This window comes from Peromyscus maniculatus, chromosome 13 (assembly GCF_049852395.1).
Source record: "Peromyscus maniculatus bairdii isolate BWxNUB_F1_BW_parent chromosome 13, HU_Pman_BW_mat_3.1, whole genome shotgun sequence".
Taxonomy (NCBI): Eukaryota; Metazoa; Chordata; class Mammalia; order Rodentia; family Cricetidae; genus Peromyscus; species Peromyscus maniculatus.
Window position 1 is genome coordinate 4,609,704 of NC_134864.1, and position 26,981 is coordinate 4,636,684.

A 26,981-nucleotide genomic window follows, 5' to 3' on the forward strand; every position below is an offset into this window, starting at 1 on the left:
TTTCTAGAGAGTGAACTTGATAAAGAGTAATTTCCCTTTTGTCTTACTCTCCTTTCTTCCTGTCCAGCCTCTGACTGCTTGCCATTTGATGGGGAGGAGATTATTCAGGGCCGGTTCTCTAAGATGGAGGGACTGTTGTCCTCACAGATTCATCATGGGGTACTCAGGGAACAAAGGGCTTTTACAGGGAGGGAGGGGAGGAATAGGACAGTGGGCAGGAACGCCATGTGCTGGGTGGAGTCTTCTTCATGGACCTGGCTTCTTACTCATGGTACCTGTAGTTCTTATAGACATAGTACTCTCTGGCAAGCCAAACCTCTTAGCATGATCTGGAGAGATGGCTCAGCACTTAAAAGCCCTGGCAGCTCTTGCAGACGTCCAGGCTCAGTTCCCAGCACCCACATGGTAGTTAACAACTGTCTGGACTCCAGTTCCTGGGGATCTGACACCCTCTTCTGGCCTCTGTGGGCACTGCATGCATGTACACATAAAATAACAACTCAAACCTCAGCAGGTTCACGTTTTGTGTTAGTTGTTGCATGAGCCTAAAAGTAGGGAGATATGTTAACACATTCTGGTGTTATCTCAGATGCTCTAGCTTCTGCAGAGTGAAAGAAAGACCAGTGACCTAGCTAACGTGTTAATAATTTAGGTGCATCTTCTCTTTAGAATTCAGAATGCTGGGCAAAGAGAGGGAGCATAGTCTTACAAAGAGCAACTCAGGTTGGAGTGGCCATTGTTAAACTTTTTTCCATTTTGTCCAGAAGCTTTTCCTAGATAGCCGTTGTTGTTGAGATTCCATCAACACATAAAGCAAATCTCTTTCTTCTACTTCCTTGTTCTTTAGGCCGCCATCTTTTAATTTCTCATGCTGAAATACAGACTGTGTCCATGTGCCTGTCTACTTGTGTGGGGAGAATTATTTAAGGCTTAGGAGAAATCTGGAGCAGTGGAGTGTGAAAACATAGTTTTGTGCGACATAGAAAGCTAGAATTTTGGTGGTCCTGTTTCTTCATTTTGTTTATGGTTCTATTAGTGTGTTTACTTTGTAAGAGTTCATCATATTGGACATTTATGGTTTGTGTACTTTTCTATATGTAAATAAAGCTGAGTTACACTGACTAAAGGTATTTAAAACAGGAGGAAAAATTAATGACATTCCTCTGTTACTACTTTTAATTAGTACATAAATATAATTGCATTTTTAATAATTTATTTTTATTTTATATATATTGGTATTTTGCTTGTATGTATGAGGGTATCAAATCCCCTGAAACTTGAGTTATAGACAGTTGTGAGCTGCCATGTAGGTGCTGGGAATTCAACCCAGGTCCTCTGAAAGAGCAGCCAGCACTCTTAACCACTGAGCCATCTCTCCAGCGCCTATAGTTGGTTTTAATTGCAATTATGAAGATGAGCACAGCAGATTTGGCTACAAAATTTTGATATTCCTTTCCATTAGCAAACTTACAGTCTATCCTTGCTCTTTTTATCAACTTGTTCCTTACATTTCCTATTTCGTGCCCTGAGTGCTTTCACTGTGTAATTCAGACACTACTAAACTTGGAGATATGGTGATTTGCCTTACTAATTTCTTTTAAAGGGGATGAATTAGGACAGCAAACCCAAGTCCTGAGCCACAAAGCTGGTACCCAAGTTCTTTAGGTCTTAGTTCTGTATCTGCTTCCTTGTAACATAATTGCTAGAATCTAGAGGATGACATGCATGTTGCTGGTGGAACACCATGTAGGACCATGATGAATAGCTAACCCTCTCTTGTTGTGATTAGAACCAATAAGCCAAATTTGAAGAGTATGGAAGGTGTGGGGTAAAATTCACATAGCCACAATTGTCCACTGTGCCTGACTTTATGTTCTCTAGTGGGATATCCTTGTCATAGGTTATTTGTTTGAGTACCAGCTTCTAGAATGGTTTTCTATGTTGCAAGTTTTCCAAGGTTCAGGTTGTTGTACTCTTTGAGTCAGTATGGACTTATGTTGTACCCCTTCTTCAGAGTGTTGAAACAAGAGCTGGGATCTGTCTGCACATGGGCTAATGGGTTAAATCAGACACTGATGACCAAGCATGTATGGGATAAGCACTCTATTCACTGAAATACTATTTCAGTGGTTAAGAACATTTGGAAAGTTAAATGCATCTGTTAGGGCATGTGAACATATTTGATCCATAAAGTGTGCGTCTGTGTGTGTGTGTGTGCGCGCCACAGCCCACATGTGGAAGTCAGAGGAAAGTTTGTGGGAATTGGTTCTCTTTCTATTATGTGGGTCCCAGGTCATCAGGCTTGGCGGGAAGAGCATTTACCCACTGAACTATCTAGCTGGCTGTGATAATGGATGTTTTTATTTATGCCTATTTAAAAAGGTAATTTTATAATTTAATGACTTATTCTTGTATCTTTGATGCTGAGTTCATAGTTTTGTATTTTTCAAAGCTAGAAATATTATAACAGTGCTTTTAGGGTAAAACATCTGTCAGTATTTCCATTATAAAGTGTAATTTTAAAGAGTTTAAAAATCAGCTGTAAAAATTTGTTCTTGGCTGGTACTTAGTATACAAAAGTCTCTGCCCAGGGTAGTTTCCAGAACTTTGCAGCAGCATAAGCTAAGGTTACATGGTAGAATCAGCCTACACTGAGCTCAATTTTTGTTTCTGTCAGCATAGGGGAAGGTGACAGATTTTAAAAATGATAAAACAATATTAACTTTTTTTCTTGAGTTGTGTTCTTAGAAAATTGTTGGTTTAAAAAATGTTACTACATCATCTTAAGGGTAACCATTGCTTAAATATCAAAAATTGAAGCTGGGTGTGGTGGCACATATTTTTAACCCCAGGACTCTGGAGGCAGAGGCAGGAAGATCTCTGTGAGTTCAAGGCCAGCTTGGTCTACATAGTAAGACCGTGGTCTCAAACAAACCAACCCAACCCAACCCAACTCAACTCAACCCAAATTATACCCCCAGACTGACCTGCAACCCTAATTGGAGGAGCTTGCAGAACTCCATTGGGATTAGGCTCCAGCAGCTCCTCTTAAGGTCAGCGCTCAGGGCTGCACAGTGACTTGTGGCCCCAAACTCTTTTTTTGTTCCCTGCCCTGGTTTGTTGAAAAGTAGTTTTCCATTTGGTATATGGCTTAGCTGTTTGCAAAGGAAGTCAGAAAATGCTGAGGAGAGGGCTTCGTCATTCATGGCTGGAGACGTAGCCAGTGAAGCTGGAGAGCGTCTAGTTGGGGTAATTTTCTTGCTAGTCTCTAGGCAGGGCTTAGCTGATGCCGTGAACCATAGTGCAGATAAACCTTTTGCTTTTGTGTTGTTGCAAGCATGCATGCACATACAGTTCTGGTGCATTTATAGCTCATGGCCAGGTTCTCCTTCAGGTCTTTTCTAGACTTTCCTCATAGTTAAGTCCTATAAGTAGATTCCCTCCAGAATAATTTCATATGAGCTAGCTTGACTAGCCTTCTAGTTGACAGTAGCTACCTCTTGTGTTACTGAATCATGGAAGTACATGCATGTAAAGCCTTTAGGGAACATTTGAAATCTCATCAGTTTAAAATGAAACATGACTTTCTGTGAAATATGAGTTGGAAATAGTACTGGGTTTTATGCATTCATTTAGAAATATAGTATCCATGGTGAAAAAAGAAATACCTTATTAAAGATGTGCTTCCCCCCTCCACAGCCACCCTGATTTAAAGCCCCCCTCATACTACAAAATAATGATGCTATACTACTCTTAGGACCAAAGGAAGCAAAAATAACAGCAAACCCTTCCTTTATAAACCCAAACAACTCCACTAAACAAATGTATTTTGAGAATCAGGTTAGAGTTCTTAGGAACTAACTTTAGGTTCTTTGTGTCATTTTGACAAATGGTAGGGGCACCATGCTTTAGTGGACAAAAGCCCCCCTTGGCTTCAGAGTCTGTTATGTGTTGTTCTCTCTGGAATCATCTTTGCTGAGATGCTACCACTTTTGCCTGGCTGGTTTTAGGTGGCTTATTCCAAAAGAGATGACTGCTCGTGTTGTCAGAACTCATGAGACACTAAGGGCTAGAATCTTGTGTGGAAGTGACAGTGGGCATTAAGTAAATGTTTGATTCACAGGTCCTAAGAAGCATGTATGATTCTGTGCAGAGATGCTCTTTGGGAAAGAGCAGATCATGTTTTTTCTCAGAGGCATAATTGGTTGATTTCATTACTTGCTGAGAGGTAATTTTTTACCATTATTTATTTAGTTTAAATTACAATAGATCTGTTACATAGTGCTTTCACTGGAATTACTCATTTTTCTAAGAAACCCTGTTTCCTTTTAGCAAAGAAATACAGGTTCTATAAAGCCATCTTAGTGAACAAGAACCAATAAATGTGTGCGCGCGTACACACACACACACACACACACACACACACACACACACACACACACACACCTCTCCACCCATGCATTACAATTTATGTCCATGAAATATCTTCAATTCCAGTAGAACACCACATAATTTGTTCTAACTTTCCATTTATGTCTCCTTTTTCTGACATGAGAAGTCTGGATTTTATTATCTAATATATATTTCTGTGAAGAATGGCATGGAGAGTTTGATTAGACTGTATTGACTCTATATGTTGTTTTTGGTAAGATGGTCATTTTCATAGAATTGAATCTACCAATTCATGAGCATGGGAGGTCTTTCTATTTTCTAGTGCCTTCTTTAGAGTTCTAAAGTTTTCTTTGTAGAATTCTTTGCTTCCTTGGTTAATTTACTCCAAATGGTTTTATTTTTATCTATGTATCTATGTATCTATCTATGTGTCTATCTATGTATCTATGTATCTATCTATCTATCTATCGATCAATCTATAATGCTACTGTAGATAGGATTGTTTGTCTGGTAGATAGGGTTCCTTATTTTGACATTTTACTCATGCATTAACTCTTACCAACATGAAATAGGACATTATGTCCCTCTTTTCTTGAAAGTTTTTGTCTAAATCCCCAGCCCAGATACTTATTCGTGTGTGTGTGTGTGTGTGTGTGTGTGTGTGTGTGTGTGTGTGTAGATCAGAAGTCAACCACTTTTCTTTATGACCTAGGAGCTGCCCACTTTGTTGTTTTTGTTTTGTTTTTGTTTTTTGAGACAGGGTCTCTTACTGGGACCTGGGTCCTACTGATTAGGGTAGGCTAGTCAACTAGTGAGGCCCAGGGATTTACTTGTCTCTGCCTTCCCAGGCCCGGATTATAGCCTATGCCATCATGCCTAGCTTTTTTATGTGGGTGCAGGGATCAAACTCATGTGCTTATGGTTACATGGCAGGCACTTTGCTGACTGAGCCATCCCTTAGCCCTACTTCCCCAGGTAATTATTCTTAGTCTCTTAGTAGAGATTGACCATGTGGAATATGAGCAGCCTGGAATATGGCTCTTGTTTCAATGCCTGATGCTCTCTTGTCCTCAAACATTTTTACTGTAACTATCTTATTTTCAGAAATGGTCTGCAGATTAAATTTATTTTTCATTGAGTTCCAGGATATTGAAGTGCATCTGTGAGATATGGAATGCATTTGCTACAGGTTGGTATGATGTGAGAGAATTTGAGGTTAGATACTAGTTAAGTTCCCACATAAGTAAAAACCTTAAGTGTAAATGATCCTTATTTTAGTTGACAAGTTATTGAAACATTTAGGTTATTTTCTTTCCTGAGTAGTATTATATTCCTGTTTTGATTCTGTGTCAAAAATTGTGATTCTAAAAGAAGTAATATTTGATTTAAACAAGCATTTACAGCCCTATTAGGAATACAAATACAGAGAATTTCTTTAAAAAGAATACTAGTTTGATCATTTCTAAGGAGACTTGGATCTTTCGTCTTTACTAGAAGGCACACATTGTTTATACTCCACTAACATAGGGGAATGTCAGTCTTGTCTGTCTCTGTGGGTCTCTGTGAGGGCCATATAATTGAATGGGGGAGCTACAAAAAACTTGGTAAAAGTAAAATGTTTTAGAACCCACAACAACCAAAAATTAATTATAAGCTCCTTAATGAATTCAAGCTGTTTCCAGCAGCGTTCACTAGTGTTTCACCAGATGATGTCATTGAAAACTTAGTCCTGCACACATATCATTTCACTTGGTACTGCTCCTGCCATCATGCCACACAGTAGGAAACCCTGTTGGGAATAGCTTGCCTCAAAGTTGAGGTTACTTTTCATTATAAATTGCACTTTTATCTGTATGTAAAAAGTTTTCTCCCTTTTAGAAACATAATGTTTTAATATTAGAAAATGAAGGCTTATCATATTTTCTTACTGTCATTCCTCAGCATAGAAGTGTTAAAATTAGTATATCTTTGGGTTGGATAGTCGTAGAGTGTCTGATTTTTAAACAATTGTAAGCCAGGCGGTGGTGGCATAGGCTTTTAATTCCAGCACCCGGGAGGCAGAGGCAGGCAGATCTCTGATTTCGAGGCCAGCCTGGGCTACAGAGTGAGTTCCAGGAAAGGCTCCAAAGCTACACAGATCAACCCTGTCTCAAAAAACCCTAAAAAATATAATAAAAAAATAAAAAAATTGTTTGAGTTGCTGATTGAGTTTCACAAAAAAAATTAAATGAATTTTCTTGAGATTAGTTCATTATTACCAATAATTTTTATATTGCTCCTAAACATACTTTTATCATTTTATAATATATATTACTGAAAATTAGTGTTCTCATTATTGATAATTCTAAATCAAGACATTGTTCAACTCTGAAAAATATTGAAATTTTATGTGTGTATTTTATTAGTATGTCCTATAGTATCAAATATTCAGCCAAGATGTAATCCTTTCTATAAAATAAATGTATCCATATCAAAACTTTATTCAAGCTTTAATAAATGACAAAATTATATGAATACCTGAGAATTGTTTTAAAATAAATTTCATGCCAGTTGTGATGGCAAAAGCATGTAATCCTAGCACTCTGGAGGCTTAAACAGGTTGATTGTTGAAAGTTTGAGCCAGCTGGGCTACATAGTGAGTTGTAGGGCAGCCTGGGCTATGGAGTGAGATCCTGTCTCAAAAAAACTCAGAAAAAGAAAAATGCTTTATGATATTTTACTGGTAATTATTTAACTTGTAAAACTATTTTTATACTATATATCTAGTGTCATGTAAAAATGTGTTGAGTTAAAGACATTACAAGAGGAAAAAGTTTAAGAAACTCTGGTCTAGTCTAGTTTAATTCTCTGCTGTGGTGATTGGTGCAAGAATGGACATGTGACCCATATCAGTCCCAAAGAACCTTGGGGTTCTTTTTTTTTTTTTTTTTTTTTTGAGACAGGGTTTCTCTGTGTAGCTTTGCACCTTTCCTGGAACTCACCCTGTAACCCAGGCTGGCCTTGAACTCACAGAGATCCGCCTGGCTCTGCCTCTCGAGTGCTGGGATTAAAGGCATGCACCACCACCCAGCAGACCTTGGGATTCTTGCAGAGTATTTAGTGAGAGATTCATTACTGGGTTAGTGAAGAGGATGAACACAATCTGGAACCTTGTGTTTGTCTCCTTCATCTTTCTCTATGAAGAGCGGGGTGCTGTGGCAATGGAGCTAATATTGAGGAAAATTGAGCAGGGCTGACACACACACACAGACACATAGACACACACAGACACACACACACATACACACACACAGACACATAGACACACACAGACACACACAAACACACAGACACGCATACATGCACACAAGTGACAGAAAGCAAACCCTAGAACTATCATTTGAGACCCTTAATATGATGGGAGTGACTTATTTACACATATGCCAATAAGTTACTTAAAAAGTCAACTGTTTTCTAGGTCATGGTGGTAGATCAGAAGCTTTCTGTTTCACATCATGATGAGAAAACTCAGAGTAAGAAAGAACAGACTATATTCTGAAGAGAGGAAAAGCATTGGTAATCACAAAGAGATGATAGAAGAGCCAGAAAAGTAGAGATTATGCAGAAAAAGTAGGAAACCTTTCCAGTCTCAACGGACCACCTAAAGCTACAATAAAAGGGAAGGTGCCCAGCACGGGGACAGCTGCTGGCATTCTTAGCTCCTGTAGGAAGTCCATCGCCTTGAAAGCCTTAACCCCAGTGCAGGGTTTGGTGTAAAAGTGACTCCTTGCATAGTAGACTGGCATTAGAGAGGAAGCCCATTTTGTTGCTCCTTATATTTGAGGATTTGGTAGCTAGGCCTCCTTTTAGGAAGGGCCCCAGTGAGAGCTGGGCAGATGGCAGAGCAGGTCAAGATGCTGTTGAGCCCGCAGAGCTGAGTTCAATCTGCTTGTGGGAAGAAGCTCTTCATGCTATCCTCTGACCTCTGACACATGTGCACTGTGGTGTACACCACACACACACACACACACACACTAATAAGTAAATAAATGTAAGTTCTTGAATGAGAGCTCTCCTATTGAGAGTCAGCTTCTTGGGAACTTGAAAGCAAGGACTGTTACAACTCTGAGCCTGGGTCTACCCTGGTACAGTGTCTCAGTAGGAGACAGCCACAGGAGACAGTTGGGCAGGGCAAGTAGAGCATGATCTGGCTGAGAAATTTGGTTAGCAGAGGGCTCAGTGTAAAAAGTCTCATGGTTAGTATCCCCAATCTTGTGGCTAGGAATTCTAAGCCCATGACTGGTAGATTGCTTGGTCTCCAGAACTGCTTCCTTTCTGCATGTGGTTCCCTGTAGGGTAGGGCCAAGAGCCATGTGTCCTAGTCCAGCAGATCTCTATTTCCCCTGCCTACTTCCTCCTGCATGGGATCTGAACAGGCTGAAACTGGCAGGCAGAGTGCAAGCTTCCCACTTCCCCCTTTCCCAGGCAGAAGCCAATGTTCTGTTTCTTCCTTCACACTTTAGTGCCCTTGGAAGACTCCTAGCACGGAGATGTGTTGCCCCTAGGTACATATACTGGGAGATTGTCCACATGGTCAGCAGTGGCTCCCGTTATGCAAAGAATGAAAGCTTCTACCAGGATTGAAGCCATTAAGCTGACAACTGGCCCTTGACTGATTTGATCCTTAGCCCACATTCGTTCAGCATTAGCCTGAATGTTAGGATCTACAAGAGTCTTGAACTCCATTTCACTACCCGACCCTCATCCTGAAGATTCCAGTGTTAAAGGACCCAGAAATAAACTTCTCTGATTCTGTCACTTAAAGTCTTCTTTCTTTTTACTTTATTATTGTTTTTTTATTTTTAAAAGATCTGTTTTTATTTTTATTTTTACCTTCATCTAATTTTATTTTCATAATTCTTTTCTTTTCTTTTTGTTTGCTTTTCGAGACAGGGTTTCTCCTGTCTAACAGCCCTGGTTATCCTGGAACTCATTTTATAGACCAGGCTGGCCTCAAACTCAGAGATCCTTCTGCCTCTGCCTCCCGAGTGCTGGGATAAAGATATGTACCACCACTGCCTGGCTTCCATATTTATTTTCTAATGGAATTTTTATCTCTTACTTTTTCCTCTTCCCCTTTTCTCACATTCTTCTTTTTCTTTACTTTCAATGAACCCTACCTCTATTCTTTTCTGCCTCCTTTATTTCATTTTTTATTATTACTTTTACTTCCATGAGTTTTAACTTCATAGTTTAGTCTATGCTATTTTTTCTATTTTCACGTTTTATGCTTATTAGTGATGTAGACACTGGCTTTATGTGACTTGTTTTGGTGTTGTTGCTGGAACAGCAGTGCTTTTTCTCTTCACTGTGTAGTGTTGGGGTTGACCTTTCAACAGAAAGCTGTTCACTGAGAACACCCTAATGCCAGAAGAGATATTAATTCCACAGATATACAAATTACAGCCTAGAAACTCAATAAATATGAAAAACAATATGACCTCTCCAAAAATTCACAACCTTTCAGTAGCTAAATTTAAAAGTACAGAAATGGTTGAAATGCCAATGAATTAAAAAGTATTGCTTGAAATTTATCAGTGAGGTTGGAGAGATGGTTCAGCAGTTAAGAGCACTGACCTTAGAGAGGATTCAATAAACAGATGAATGGGATAAATAAATAAATTTAAGACCTCAACAAGAAATTCAACAACTTTGATGAAAAAGAACAAAAAGAGATAGAGAACTTGGAAAAAAAAATTAACAACACTATTATCTTGGAAATGAAAGGTCATTAAGTCAAATTTTAAAACTCATTAGAAAGCATCCAGTAGAATAGACTAGGTACAAAAAAGAATGTCAGGGATAGAGACTAAGGTTGAGGAATTATTACAGTTAGATAACAACACAGTGATACACATAACATCTAAGACCTTTTGGGGCATGATTAAAAGATGAAACTACAATTTGTTGTAGAAGAAAGGAAACTGAGTGTCTTAGTCAGTGTTCTATTGCTGACTAAGAGACATCATGACCACAGTAACACTTATAAAGGAAAGCATTTAATTGGGGCTAGCTTATAGATTCAGAGGTTTAGTCCATTATCAACAAAGCAGGAAGCATGGTGACATGCAAGTGGCCATGGTGCTGGAGAAGGAGCTGACATACATCCATATCCATGGGCAGTAGGAGGAGAGAGTGCAACTGGGCCTGCCTTGGGCTTCTGAAACCCCAAAGCCCACCTACAGTGACATACTTCCTTCAGCAAGGCCATACCCACTCTTAATCTTTCTTAAGTATTACCACTCCCTAATGACCAAGTATTCAAATATTTGAGACTATGGGGGCTATTCCTATTCAAACCACCACAATGAGATACAGACTAAAGACCTAAAAATCTTAATGTAATTATAGTAGAAAATACCCCAAAATCTAGCAAAGCAAAGGGATATCCAAGTGTATAAGGCATCTAGGATCCTTAAAAGACATGCCTGGAAAAGAAACTTTCCATGTCATATTTAGTTAAAGTGTAAAGAGTGTGAAATTGCTTGATGGATAAAGTTGCTCGTTGTCAAGCCTGATGACCTGAGTTTGATCACCATATGGTGGAGGAGGGAGAGAACCAACTCCCCAAAGTTGTCCTATAACTTCCACATGTTTGCCATGGGACATTTGTACCTACTTACTGAACACATAATAAATAATAAATAAGCATAATAATTAAATGAAAAAATACAGGACAAACAATACTGAAAGCTACAAGAAAGAAGTGTTAGATAAGTTACAAAGGTAAACCTAGTAATATAGTAGCAGACTTATCAACACATATACTAAAGACTTGAAGACCATGGGCTTATTATTTCAAGTCATGAAACAAAATAACTGCCAATCGAGACTACTATAACCAGAAGTTATCCTTCAAAATCAAAGGATAAATAAAGGCCATCTGTGATAAGCATAAACTAAAACAATTCATGACCACTAAGACTGTATTTCTGAAAATGTTTAAAGGAGTATCATATGGAAGAAGAAGAAAGAATGTACAAAGTGTGAGAGCTTGGGAATAAAAATACATCTTACCAGGAGAATAAACAATGAGAAGTAGGAGAGAATCAAACATTTTCAACTCATGAAACCAATAAACCTCTAAGGTAAGAAAGGGTGAAGTTGGTACATACTTAATAATAAACCTAAATATAAATGGTCATGACTCTTCAACTAAAAGTTGCAGACTGCCTGAATGGATTTAAAACAAAACAAAGCAAAACCCAGGTGTTTGTTGTCTACAAAAAAACAAAACAAAAACAAAAACAAAAAAAACAACCAACCAAACAAACAAACAAAAACAAAAAAACACCCTCTATCAAAAACACAGATCCAAAGTGGAAAGGGTCGAAAATGGCATTCCAAACAAATGGAGTAAAAAATAAATCAAGAATAGTATACTTATATCTGACAAAGTAGGCATCAAGCCAAAATTAGAAGATCATTGCGTTTTTTAAAAGGAAACAATCCATTAGGAACATGGAACAATTGAAAATACATATACTCAGAATGTTTGGTATACCAAATTTCATAAAACAAACAGTATGGGACATAAATGGACAAGATGCAATAACAGTAATGGCTTCAATACTTTACTCTCATCAATATATCCAGATAAATTAAAAAAAAATAAGTTAAACTTCACCATAGGTCAAATGGACCTAATGGGATATCTGTAGAACATTCTATCCAATAAATGTGGAATATATTGTTCTCAGCAGTCCATAATACTGTGTCCAAAATAGACCATATTGTAAGGTCTTAAAGCAAGTCTTAACAGGGAAAAAGAAATAAAAATAATCTATTTTATCATGTCATATGGAATAAACTAGAAGTCAATAGCAAGAGAAACCACAGAAACTACAAATACATGGAGATTGAACAATATATTTTTAAATGATCAGTGAGTCACTTAAGAAATCAGGAAGGAAATATGAAAATTCCTAGAATCAAATGAAAATGAAAACATAAGTTGTTAGAACTTTTGGGATACAACCAAGGCTTTTCTAAAAGGGAAGTTTATAGCTATCTCTGCTTACATTAAAAATCAGAGAAAACTCAAATAAATTACTTAATGATAAACCTTAAGGTCTTAGAAAAATAAGTACAAGCCAAGCCCCAAATTAGTATGTGGAAAGAAATATGGATCAGGGCTAAAATTAATGGAATAGAGAGTGAAAGAAAATACAAAAGATAATGGAACAAAGACGTGGTTCTTTGAAGAGAGAAACAGGATTGATAGACTGTGAGCCAAAGTAACCAAAAGAAAGAGAAGCTCCAAATTAATGAAATTAGAGCTGGAAAGGGGGTCATTAAAGTGGTATCATGGAAATTCAGAATATTATTAGATGATATTTTGGAAACTTAGCAGTCCAATAAACTGGAAAATCTAGAAGGAATGGGCAAATTCTTAAGACACATGACCTACTAAAATTGTATCTACAGGATGTAAGCAACATGAACTCATCCACAATGAGCAGTGAGACTGAAGCAGTTATGAAGACTCTCTAAAGAAAAGCCCACAACTAGAGGGACTCTCTGCTAGACTCTACTAGACCTTTAGGGATGTGCTAACACCAAAGATCCTCAAACTGTTCCATAAAATAGAAAGGAAGGAATGCTTCTAGACTCATTGTGCAGTGCCAGTATTATCCTGATGTCAAAGCTGGATAAGGACATTGTTTTTTTTTTTAGGGTTTTTATTGCTGTGAAGAGATACCATGACCATAGCAACTCTTATAAAGGAAAAACATTTAATTGGGGTGGCTTACATTTTCAGAGGTTTAGTCCATTATCATTATGGTGCAACATGGAGGTGTGCAGGCAGACATGGTGCTGGAGAAGGAACCAAGAGCCCTACATCTTGACCTGTAGACAGCAGGAAGTGGTCTAAGACACTAGGCATGTCTTGAGCATGTATAAGACCTCAAAGCCCACCTCCACAGTGACATACTTTCTCCAACAAGGCCACACCAACTCCAACAAAGCCACACTTCCTAATAGTGCTGCTCCCTATGAGCTCATGTGAGCCATTTACATTCAAATGACCACAGACATGGTAAGAAGAAAGCTATAAGTTGGTATCTTTGTTGATCATAAATACAAAAATTTTCAGTGAAATACTTGCCCAAATAAGGGAAACAACACATTGAAAAGATCATATACCACAATCATGATTTTGTTGTAGAAATGTAAATATGGTTCAACATGTACAAATCAATGAATGTAATATAGTATGAAGAAGATGAGTAAAGGACATAAATTATATGACCACCTCAGCAAACACAGAAGAAAGCCTTTGACAAAGCTTAAAACCCCTTCATGATAAATTCTGGTAGAAACTCATGGATTAGCAGAATTAATATTGTTAAAGTAATTATATTACCTAAAGTGGTGCTTAGATTCAATGCCATCCACACTAATATTCCAGTGGCATCCTTCACAGGAATAGTAAAAGAATCCTAAAATTCGTACAGAAGCACAAAACAACCTGATAGCCAAACAGTTCTTAGGACAAGGAAATATGCTAGAGGTATCACAAAGTGTGACCTGAAGGTATTGTACAGGACCACAGTAACCAAACTAGTATGGTACACATAGAAACATATTGACAGACCATGGAATTGAAAACATCCCTACAACTTTCTTTTTCTTTAAAAAAATGCAAATTTCATACATGAATATACTATATCATTTCTATACTGCTTCCCCTTCTGACTCCTTCTGTGTTCCCTATCTCTCAAATTCATGAACTCTTTTTCTATAATTGCTGCTGTCACACCACACCACACACACACACACACACACACACACACACACACCCTACTGAGAGTCACAGTTAATATTTCTCATAAGTAAATCTATTTAGAGTTGATTATTTAGGACTGAATAACCTATAAAGGAGTTCGTCCCTGGAGAAAAAAAAAGAGTCTTCCTCTTTCATCGGGTTTTGATTGCCTGTAGCTCTTCATCTATGGGTGAGGTCTTTTGAAGCTATCCCCAATCTATGTTGCTACGATGACTGGTGTGGTCGCTGTTTAGGTCTTGTGCAGGTAACCATATTGTTAAGATTTTATGAGTGTAGCATCCCTGTCGTAAACATAGATAGAAGATGCTATCTTGAAGCAGGTGACCCAGTCCTCTGGCTCTTTAAAAAAAAAATTTAAAAAACATTATGGTGTGTGTGTGTGTGTGTGTGTGTGTGTGTTTGTGCATGTGAGTGCAGTACCCATGGAGGCCAGAAGAGGGCTTTGGATTCCCTGGAACTGGAGTTATAGGTATGTCTTAGGGTTTCTATTACTGTGATAAAACACCATAACTAAAAGCAATTTGAGGAAAAAAGGGTTTATTTTATCTTATAGCTTGTAGTCCATCATCCAGGAAGTCAAGGCAGGAACCTGAAGGTAGGAACTGATGCAGAGATGCTGATGCTTACTGGCTTGCTCAGTTCACTTTCTCATACAGCCCAGGACCACCTGCCCAGGGACAGCACCACCCACAGTGGGATAGTTTTTAACACATAATCGTCAATCAAGAAAATGGCCTCTAGGCTTTCCTACAGGCCAGTCTTACTGAGGCATTTTCTCAGTTGTAATTTCCTCTTCTTAGATGACCCAAGCTTTTGTCAGGTTGACAAAAACCCAACCAGGACAAGATGAGGTTGTGAGTCTCCTGATGTGTCTGTGTTAGGAACCAACTAGGTTGCTCTGGAAGGGCAGCATCTGCTCTGAACTGCTGAGCCATTTCTCTAGACCCTGGCTCATAAACTTTCCACTCCCTCTTGCCTGATGTTCCCGGAGCTTTAGGTATAGGGTTGTGTTTTGATGTACCGATTGGGCTGGGCACTTCACAGTCACTGTATGCATTTGGACCTCCAGTGTATCTCAATAGTAGTCTCTCCCACAAAAAAGAAGCTTTTATGTAGTAGTGAGCTACATTTACCTGTGAGTGGAAGCATACGTATTTAGAATACAATTGGTAGCTCAACTGATTTAGAGAAATGGCAGTAATAAGTTATTCTCTAGGTTAATGAGCTCTCTATGAGCCATGAGTTTTTGGCTAGATTTACAGGACCAGGCATGAATTTCCTCTTGGCTTGCTTAAGTCCAGTTAGACAGTTGTTAGTGCCACTGTTACACCATTGGGGGCAGCTTGCTGGGCTGGCTGTGTGGTTTACAGACTTCACACTGGGTAGGAGAATCCATCACTCTACTCCAATGGCAGCTTTTGTAGCACCTTCTGATAGTAGGAGAGCTAGTTCTCAGGGGGGAGGTTTCCAGTTAGTGCGAGCTTGATTCCTCCGAGTCCTGTCTGAAGTTTGTGGTGTTTTCAGCAACAGGGTCTTACTTTGAAGTTCTGGGAAGCAACCAAGGACAATTAACCATCTTATTCTTGAGAAAGGTGCTGTAAGTATACATTAGATAAAGATATCCTTTTCAACAAGTAGTGCTGGGAAAACAGGATATCCACATAGAGACAACCAAAACTAGATTCTTATCTCTCACCCTGCACAAAAGTCAATTCAAAATGGTTGAAAGTCTCTAATGTAGGACCTGAAAGTTTGAAACTATTAGAGAGTAATACAAGGAAAATGAACATATAAGCAGAGGCAATGAATTTCTAAATAGGCCCAAAATTTTTAATAATGGCAAGAATTGACAAAATTGCATCAAATGAAAAACCTGTGTGTCTCACTTTGGCATCTCTTATATTCTAAAATTGGAACAATAGAGAGATTAGCATGACCCCAGCATATGGATGACAAATAATTTTTGAAGCATTCTATATTTTTAAAGACCCAACTCCATAGTTGGCTTCTGATCTCTACATGCATAAGCACACCCACACATCATGCACACACACACACACACACACACACACACACACACACACACACATCATGCACACACACACACAGAACATACACACAATAATAAATAAAGCTTTAAAGCTTGTGAATAGCAGAGGGGACAATTACCACGGTAAAGAAGCAGTCTATATGATGCAGGGGTTTGTCTTTTTGCTAAGTGTATATTTGAAAGAGGAGTAATGTCCAGACTACATAAATTTTTTTAAAAGAATAAATAATCCATTCAATAAATCGACAAGTGACTATAATAGACAATTCCCCAAAGAGGAAGATGATGGCTAATAAATGAATAAAAATTCCTTATCCATCTGAAAAATGAAAGTCAAAATGATGTTGGGATTCCATGTTGTGTTAGTGAAAATGCTTATGGCCAGTGTCAGGTAATGAAAACAGCAGGAGAGGATTCAGGAGTAAAAGAATTTCAAATTAGTCCAGCAACTGTAGAAACCAGTTAAGGACATTCCTGAAAAACAAGAGAGGACGGTGGTGTGGTGCAGCCATAGCGCTCCTGCAGGTGGTCAGCTTGCTGTAGAGATGTGTCACTGTGTGTCATTGGCACCAGTGGCAGTGGCCAGGTGAGGGAGTCAGCCTTGGTGTCGGTTAAGAGATGAAGACTGAAGGGAATGTGGTATCTGTAGAGAGTGGAGAAAGCCCCGAGTGAGTGCAGTTCTGAGTGAATGCGTGCTGCTGACATGGGAATGGCGTGGGAATGGCCATGTCAGGGACCCTGGAGGCTCAGACCCATGGAAGAATGGCAAAGCCTTTCTCACCCCTGGGGTGAGGCTCCGAGGGAAATGAAGGGTGAGGCCTTCCTCAGTGGACTGAGTGTGAGTGTTGATAGTGCATGTAGAAAATGTCCACCATAGCTTTTTGTCATCAGATGTTTACAGCTTGCTCCCTTACAGAGACAGCTCCTGTGTTCACTGTTCATTAGCTAAACCAGTCTCATTGATCCAGCTGTATGCCATAAATCCTGCTTCCTTGTTTATCTGTATGTAAACAACCCCACTTCTTTGTTCAGGCGTGTGGTGGTTTGAATGAGAATGGCCTCCATAGGCGTGTATATTTAAATATTTGGTCCTCAGTTGGTGAAACTGTTTGGGAAGGATTAGGAGGTGTAGCCTTGTTAGGGAGGTGTGTCACTGGGGATGGGCTTTGAAGTTTCAAAAGCCCTCACCATTCTCAGCTCTCTCTGCCTCTTGTTTGTGGGTTGAGATTGAGCTTTTAGCTATAGCTCCAGTGCCAGCCTGCCTGCTTACCAGCCGCCAGCTCTTCACCAGGATGGCCATGGACTCTGTGTTGGCTGTTCTTGGTTGTCAACTTGACCACATCTGGAACTAACAAGCAGCCAGGCTAGGTACACCTGTGAGGGATTTTTTTCTTAATCAAGTCATCTGAGTGGGAAGACCCACTTTTTTATTTTATTTTATTTTATTTTATTTATTTTATTTTATTTTATTTTATTTTATTTTTTGAAACAGGGTTTTTCTGTGTAGTTTTGGTGCCTGTCCTGGAACTCACTCTGTAGACCAGGCTGACCTGCTCCGAAGGCTGGCCTACTGGGACAGAGCCACTTTGAAAGTGGGATGTGCAGTTATTGTGGCATTACACTGGTCCAACAGAAGTGCACAAGGAAGTTTTTGGAATTGGAAGTTAGTGTTGAAAACTGTAGCAATAACTATGTATTATATATTGCAAAATGGTTTAATCTGTGTTTGGGTGTGGGGATTGGGGAAATTCTTATTAAATTTATAAGATAAATATCATTTGGATTTTATGACATTTATCAAGATTTATTTATTCAGCAAATAGGTATTGAGTACCTACTGTGTGCTTGGTGTTATCATAAGTTTGGGTATATAACAATGAACAAATAAGGGAAAATTATTCATAGAGCTTACATTCCATTGGGGAGGATATAATGACATTGAATAAGACAGTCTGTGGCATGCTCAATAAGTTGTAAGTGCTAAAGAGGCAGAAAAATATGAGGGATGTGAATTTGGGGATGAGAGTAGAGATTTTTCATAATGTGGCTCAAAAAGGTAACTGAGTAGTAGGAACTACAGGAAGTGAGGGACTCCTTATGGAGATCTTGGGGAGCATTTGGTGTACATGGAGTGTCAAGGAAGAGTCAAGAGGCTGAGAGGGAGAGTTACTGGTTGAGGATGAAAGGATGAGTGGGGTGGAGTGAGGATATATGTCAGGCATCTGATATATACCTCTGCATCATTGTTAGGATTTGGCCTCTGTCTCTGATTGAAATGTGAAGGCTTAGAAGGGTTATGGAGGGGAATTACAATGTGACTTGTGTTTACTAGGCTTGTTCTGATCTCTGAGTTGGGAGTAGATTGAAAACAGGCAGGGAGACTTTTTTGAGTCTGTTGCCCATGTTCTGGAGAGATGGTAGAGGCTGAGTAAGATTGACATCATTGAACTTAGAACTGACAGGGTTATGGGATGGGCTGAGAGATATGTATAGGGGGTGATGGGTGTTAGGTAGGGAATGTCAAACAACTGAGTGATTAATTAATGATAACAGGGTTTGTGGCCTAAACAGCAGAAGAATGGAGATAGTTGGTCATGTTTCTGATAACTAGGTAAAAGGTTCATGTGATGACCCACCTTATACCATTCAGGAATGTCCCTAAATATGTTTTTAGGATGGTAGTGTCCTTGTTGTATTTTATAGTGAAAGAGGCTTGTTGCCACGTCTTCTCTAGAAGTCCCTGTGGAAATATCAATTGCTTTTCTTGGCTCCAAGATATTTCCTGAATCATGTATTATACTTCATCCCAAATATGCCATTAAGAGATTTGGAAATTTGTTAAAACATGTTTGGCAACCAAGTACTGTCACTTTAGCCCAGTCAGAGTAGCAAAGAGAGGAAGAGCAGCTCCTGCCTGGGCTTGTTAACATGCATCAGAGCCCAGCAGAGGCCCGGGTGCAGTGAGGGGTGGCTCCTGGGTACAGAGCCTGCAGCTGACGTTGTCCCAGCGGCCTGGGTACTGCACATGTGTGCATAGACATGTGCGTGTGAGTCCTTTAGAGAAGCTCTATTCTGCCAAGTTGATAGCAACCCTCTGCTCAAGGGGAACGCTATAGTCTCTGCCTCTTCCTCCTCTTCCCTCCCACCCCACCCCACCCCACCCCAGCACTGAATATTCTTGAAACAGACTTACTCTTTTTATAAAATTAAAAAAATAATACTTTCCAAAAGATGGCCCTTGTATCCATAGAAGGGTTTTCCTGTATCAATAACCAGAGCTGTTAAATGTTTTGTGTGGAGTTTGAGTAAGCCAGCATAATGGAAATGGTACCTGGTATCTTTACTTAGGATTCCATTTGAATTTTTTGGTTACAGGGAATTTTTCTGTTTGCTCCTCAGTCTTGAAATACAGCATATTAATTTTAAAAGGAAGGGAAGAAAAACCTAACATACATCAGTTTTGAAGTGACCAGTTCCTCCTCTTAATTCTGGTGAGTTTCACTTGATATTTGCAGTTGATATAATTTACTTTCTCAGTGGAGATAGTTCATCCGTCTTTGAGCGATAGAAACGAATTCTACAACTCTAGAAAGGACAGGAAATGCCCTGTAAGCTGCTCCCAGTGTAGGCTTCCTCTTCTTTGTCTGGGCATTTGTGTGTTTCTGTGCTAAGATTTGTTCTCAAATTGGGAATCCGTGAATTTTCCTACCTACATTTGAGACTCTACTGGAAGCTGGAGTTGTAATTTAAACACAAAGTCCTAGATTTATTTTAGAAAATAGTGTATTTTTTTAATGTCTTCTAATTTTATTCTTTCACAATTATAAATGTTTTTTATATTTTGGTAAAGGACCTGTTGATTATTTTCCTGCTGTGTCCTCATGCCATTGAGGACTTTGCAGGGTGGTATAGAATCATGTGAACATGCATTTTAATTTTGTGTCTCTTATTATGTGGTAGCTCTTTCATTCCTGCTCTTTTTTGATTTTTAAATAGTTAATTCAAATCTTATTCTACTCAGAAGAGTCAAATATTTACTGAGCCTGTTTTATGTGCAACCGTTGTGGGAAACTCTGTGAGATGCAATAATGAATATGACTCAATTTACTATCTATGGAAGAGTGAAATGTGCAAATACCTAGGATGTAGCCTGATGAAGGAAGCTTACAGTGAAGGAATAACAGAGACTAGCAGTGGCCAGAGGAAGGCCAAAGGACACTTCACAGAGAGGGAGGTTAGCAGAGGAGCATTTGGCAAAGACCTGGGTTTTGGATTTTGATTGCACACAAATATGGTGGAGAGATGGTTTGCACAGTGGGTGTGAATAATAGCAGCTAGGTGTAGGAAGTTCATTCTAACTCTGTTCGTCTCTAACTCTGGGACCAAACATGCTGGGTGGATTTAGAACCCTGATCTGAGTTCATGTCATAGCCCTTGACAATAAGTAGCTATGGGATTGACATATCTGAACCTTTCCTCTTTGGTGAGATGGTACGGCCATGATTGCTCTCCCCTGTACACCCAAGACCATTGTGTGGATTAGATCAGCTAATGTATGTAAAGGCACAGGGAAGATTTGTCAGTGTGTGAGTTTACTATGATTCCTTTATTCACAATTATATGTATACTCTCTCCACTTCTCTTATTGGGTCCTTTGAGTCTTGCCACGGCACTATTTTCCACTTGTCTTTTTATCTGACACTTATCCTGGGGCACCACTGCTAACTGCCAGACTGTGGTAGATGATTACAAGTCTGGATCCCAGTGCCCCAGTCTGTAAACTTCCATTTCCAGCTGCTCCTGGATGCTCCTTCACATCTTGGACTTTCCAGGCCTTAAGACAAAACATGTCTGCCTTTACTGAACTGTTCCTAGATTTCAGTTTCTGTTACCTGAAGTATGAATGGCAGTTAATTTTGACCCTTCCTTTCCCCTTTTGCTACAGGTTTTCTTCAGGAATTTAAGTTCCTTGTTGAGTTTATTTGATGATGATGATGATGATGATGATGATGATGATGATGAAAAATTCACTAACTCAAGTCTTTCTAGTCCCAGGCACCTCAGAACTATCGAAGTTCTCATAACTTTATGATAATTGAATAGTTTTGTCCCCATTTTAAGGATGGCAGACCAGGATTCAAAGAGTGGAATTTTCAGAGTTAGCTCTTGAGGGAGGTAGCAGAGCTTCAGCCAGCTCTGGGCCGTTGTGCCCACTTTAGACCTCACAGAACAGACTCAGTTCTCCCCGCATCTCGGACCTCACAGAACAGACTCAGTTCTCCCCGCATCTCGGACCTCACAGAACAGACTCAGTTCTCCCCGCATCTCGGACCTCACAGAACAGACTCAGTTCTCCCCGCATCTCAGACCTCACAGAACAGACTCAGTCAAAGGAACTGGGCTCTTCTCGCTGCTGTCTCCGCCCTCTCTCACTCTTCCCCTCTGTTCCTAAAGCACAGTTTATGTTCTCTCTAACTCCTTTCCTTTGCATGTCTTTTCTGTCTCAGCTCGGACTTCTTTCTTTTGTATATTTATCGCAGGCAGGGGAAGCCGCACAGTGCACTAAAGCTTGGGAGTCAGGGGAGCTGTCTGTTCTTTATCTCACAGTCCCAGTCTATTTAAGAAAGGGCTGGACCAGTTTTCATTCCTACCTCCATTGTATTGTTGTGCATTTTGTGAACATTGATATTTTTAGGAGATTTTAGCCCCCCCCCAAGCTGTAGTTCTGTAGAGATATATCCTTGAGGGTTTAACTTGTGTTTTTCTGTCTAATGGGGCTGGGTACCCTTTTCTATTTATTGACTTGTAGGCATTTCTGTTTTTGTCAAGTACCTTTAAGTTGTTCTAGTAGATTTTCTGCCTTTCATGGATACTATATAGGAGGTCTTTATATATTCTAGATATGAGTACTTCTGTGCTTGCTTTATGGATAAAGGGATAAATTTAGTCTCTTTATGTGTGTATGCATCTGCATGTGTGTGAGTAAGCATGCATGGGTATGCACACACATGTGGAGTTTAATGTTGGTTATTTTCTTTGATTATTGTCTACCTTATTTTTTTTGCATGAGTTTTGTGTATTTGTGCACATATGTGTACATGTGTAACAATATGGTGCTGTTCTTTAAAATGTTATTCTTCCTTCTGCGTCCTTTATCAGATCAGATTCAATTTCAGGGGAATATGTTATGAGTGGTAGTGTGCACTTAGTCTTGTAAGGAGTGGAGAAGATCTGGTCATAGTGTTTGGTGGATTCAGATGTTGCTAGTTAGGCCTTTTCCTTCTTAGGATAGTCATACTCCTAGCATTTGGTGGATCCAGATGTTGCTAGTTGGGTCTTTCTTCTTTAAAACTCTTTCCCAATGAGCTTATGACTTCTTGGTTTTAGGAATTATTGATGATCATTTCCCGAATCCAAGTGGAAGTAACAAAATAGTGATTCTTTTATTTCTTTTGAATTTAACTGAAACAATTCTTCAGTGAAGAACTTTACTTCATCAGCTGTTTGATTACACTGATTTGCAGGTTGTATAGGAAAGGTAGGTTAAATGCTTACAGTCCACCAAGGCTCACCAGAGAACCCTTTCATGATAGTTCTTGAGTCCTTTAGACAAGATGCTCATATCCTTTAGTAGTTTCCTTGTTGTTCCAGTAAGACATGATGTTCAAGGTTTATCTTGTTCATGTCCTAGTCAGGACCTGAATTAGCCATGTCTCCACAGAGCCCTGCATCTTAACTCTAACCACTATGCAAAATGGAAGGATTCAAGAGTGCACAGGCTGTTAATGTCTTGAGAGCTCATGATGATCTGTCCTCCGCCATGCTTTTTCTTCTATTCTTTCTTTTATAGTTGATTTTGTTATGTGTGCATGTATGTGCGTGTAAGTATGGGCTCACTCACATCATAGTATGCATATGGAGGTGAGGGGGCAGCTTTTGAGAACTGATTCTGTCTTTCCACAGTGGGATCTATGACATTTACCCTCTGAGTCATCTTGCTGGTCCTTGTTCCCTTCATATGTATCTTAAATTAATAAACTAGAATGAAAAACCTTTAAAATACATACTTATATTCTATTTGCCCAATTTTCAGTGACTTGATTTATTCATGAAATCCAATTATAACTTTTTTTGCATCTGTAGTTCAAAAGTGAATGCAGTACCTAAAATAGTAATATTCTCTCTCTCTCTCTCTCTCTCTCTCTCTCTCTCTCTCTCTCTCTCTCTCTCTCTCTCTCTGTGTGTGTGTGTGTGTGTGTGTGTATGTGTGTGTGTGTGTAGTCTGATGTGTATGTACTTATTGGTCTGATGTGTGCACATGTATGTGATGGGGCTTTAGGTTGATGTCAGATGTCTTTCCATGGTTGCTCTTCATCCCTCTGACCCCAGCCTCATTGATTTAGCTAGACTGGCTGGGGTCTACTTGTTGTCTTTCTCCGCATTTCCCACTGTCAGTCCTGGGGTTATAAGTATGTGCTACCACATCTAGCTTGTTGTAAGTTTGGGGTATTTACATGCAGGTCCTTGTGTTTGTAGAGCAGGCGCTTCACTGATTAAACTGTCTCCCCAGCCTCAAATATTCTTTCTCGAGTATAGTGATCTAAATCATTGTTTAACTAGGTTGGTTTTTTAATATGCTGTATAGCAGTATTGGGCTAAGTGGTAGAGTGCCTGGTATGTGTCTAGGGTCAATTCCCAGAACTATAAATAAAATAAAAAAACATATTATGTAGCTAATTTTATTGTATTCTGGTTATTGCTTTCCACTAATCTCTTCTTTCCATTGACAGTTTCTTGATCTTTGTACATATGAGCCAGAGCACAATTCTTCTAAAATTTTTTTCATATAATATATTTTGGTCATATTCTTTGCCTCCCTCAGCTCCTCCTTTATTCTACTCACATACATACATACACACAAAACAAAAACAAAAAAAACCTTTAAGACCAAAACAAAACATAAGGCACCCCCCACCAACTAACCAACCAACCAACCAACCAACCAACCAACCAACCAGTAGTCCAATTTGTGTTGGCCAACTACTTTTGAACATGAGACCTGCACTGGAGTATGGTTTATATCTGTACCTAGTTTCAGTTAATTGAAGAAAGCTTATTTTCCCCATACCAGAAACTATCAATTGTAAATAGCTTCTTGGCCAGGGGTGAGACTTTGTGCCCATTTGCCTCTGTTTTTGCTAAGAATTTCCTGACTCGAACTTAATGCAGGCATTGTACATGCTATCACAGTCTCTGTGAGTTCATATGTGCATCAGCTTTCTTGTGTCTGGAAAATACGGTTTCCTTGAAGTTGTCTATTGTCTCTAGCTCTTAGAATCTTTCCACCTCCTCTCCTGCATAGATCCCTGAGCCCTGACGGGAGGGATATGATAACAATATCTCACTTAGGTGAGGCTAAGTCCTCCAAAGTCTTTCACTCCCTGCACATTAAACAGTTGTGGGTTTCTCTGTTAATTACCATCTACTGCAAGAAGAAGCTTCTCTGATGTGGGTTGAATTATACATTGAAATATGAGTATAGCAATATGTCATTAGGAGTCATTTTATTTTTATATTCATTTAGCAGAGTGATAGTAGTATGTTTTCCCCCTAGAGCCCATGACCAATCTGGATTCTTGGCCTCATTAACCATGTTGGCTATGGGTTCTGTCTTATGGAGTGGGCTTTAAATCCAACCAAAGGTTATTGGTTACTCCCATAATGTTTGTGCCACTATTATACCAGCAAAGTACAGTTCTTAATAATTAGTTGGGTAGAATCACTATTATACCAGCAAAGTACAGTTCTTAATAATTAGTTGGGTAGAATCATAGTGATTTTAGAATCCTTTTATATGCTTACATTCAGAGAAAAATGTGAGATGGGCCAGTCTTCATATTGTGTAAAGTCATAATATTGGTTCCCTGTGTAACATTTTCTCAGTAGTCTGTGGGAAGCAACTCATTTGTGAAACCAGTAGTGGCAGAAATAAACACGTAGTAGAAACTAAAGGCCTAGTCTCTTCACCTACTGTCTTTTAAGGAAGCTGAGTACAGTGGCATGTGCCTATGGTTCTATATTTCCTTTTCAAAAACAAACAAGCAAATAAGCCCCCAAAATCTCCCCTGACCAAAACCAAAACAACCAACCAACCAACCAACCAACCAACCAAAAAGCAAAAATAAAACAAAAAGCAAGAATCAGGGAGAGGGAACAAGGAGGAAAGGAGAGTGAGGTTGAGGTTATGTTGAGTGTGACCTGTTAGTCACTCTACCATGACAATCATTTTGTTTTTCACCAGTTATGCTTCCTCTGTGGTAAAAATAAAAATAGAGCAATGTCTGGTTGTAGTTTTCCTGCCCGAGACTTAGGCTGTGCATGTGTTCCACCTGCTTGTCTGGAATGCTCTTACAAACTTACTGCAATGCTCATCGAGATGACTATGGACAGATGGTACGAAATATTATTGAATCCTAGGTTTATTTAAGTTAGTTGAATGGGTTTGCTATTTTGAGTGATAGGAAAGTTTTTTTTCTTCTATAGCTTACCCCCCTTTCTCTTTCTTCCCCACCTTCTCTTCTCCCTGCTCTCTCTCTTTCCCTCCATTCTTCCTTCTCTTTCCCTGTTCTCTCCCTCCCTCCCCTCTGTTCTGTCTTCCTCTTTCTCTCTCCCTCCTTTCCCTTCTGAGTCTTATGTAGCCCAGACCAGCCTAAAACTCCTGGTTCTTTTGCCTCAGCCTTCCAAGTGCTGGGATTATAGGCATGTGCCACCACACTCACTTTTTTTGGAATGATCTACTTTGAGACAAGTGTGTATTTATGTGTGGACATATAGGATTTGTTTATGTTATGAACATACAGGATCTATGTGTAAGGCAAAGAGAGAGGGGAGAACTTTTTAAAATTGAACATCACTGCAATGCAGCATCACTTACTTGTACTCTTGCAGAAAAGAACCCGAGGGAACCTTTTTTAGGTTACTGTCCTTTTGGACAGATAGTGAAGGCTGGCTTAAAATTCATTTTTTAGTGACCTCAAATTCAATCCCTATGCCTCACATCTCCTGAATGCTAGGTGTTTAGGTGTGATCTGCCACACCTAGTGAGAACTCCCAATTCTTAGTTTTTATTTTTAATTTAATTTTATTTTTATTAAATTGTTAAAAGGCTTAGTTTTGCTCAGAGAAACTAACCATTGTATACAAGTTTTTCTCTTGTCATTTAGCATTGTCTTTATGTGATTTAATTAGACTATTAATCTGGTTTTCGGAAAGTAGGTAGATGGATATTTTGAAATCTCCCAGTTAAATTCAGTAGATTCTTCACATGATCAGATATAAAACACAAGGAGGGCTTGCTCAGCATTTTATTCAGGCCCCTCTCCACATGTTGCTTCTGTTGAAGCATCTTCAAAATAATGCAGTGTTGCTAGTAACTCCAAAGCATTCTCTCAGCCTCTTAACACCTTCACCAGCTCTTTATTGCTCCACAGTTCTGATTGCACTTATTCCTGGTAGACTGTTGTGTTCCCTGCTGTACCTGTGGCTCCTAAAATAGTGTATGGCTGTGTAAGATACTCAAGAATGAATTCTTGTTATTAATCTGTCACCCCAGTTAAGATAAAGGCTTTATGACGGTGCTCACCAAGGGGGGACTTTCTGTTGTTTGTTTAAAAGAGTGATAGGCACAAACTATGAGTAGTGATTCAATTT

General features: G+C 39.2%; 1 protein-coding gene and 1 non-coding gene across 8 annotated transcripts in view; both read left to right on the plus strand.

Annotated features, from left to right (window-relative positions):
* Dis3l2 (DIS3 like 3'-5' exoribonuclease 2) overlaps window positions 1-26,981 on the plus strand; it is a 322,923-nt gene that overhangs the window by 84,553 nt on the left and 211,389 nt on the right. The gene's annotated exons all lie outside the window — the stretch shown is intronic.
* LOC121822195 (U6 spliceosomal RNA) lies at window positions 16,097-16,204 on the plus strand. The gene has a single exon (XR_006063206.1). It is a non-coding gene; the product is annotated as a U6 spliceosomal RNA (small nuclear RNA).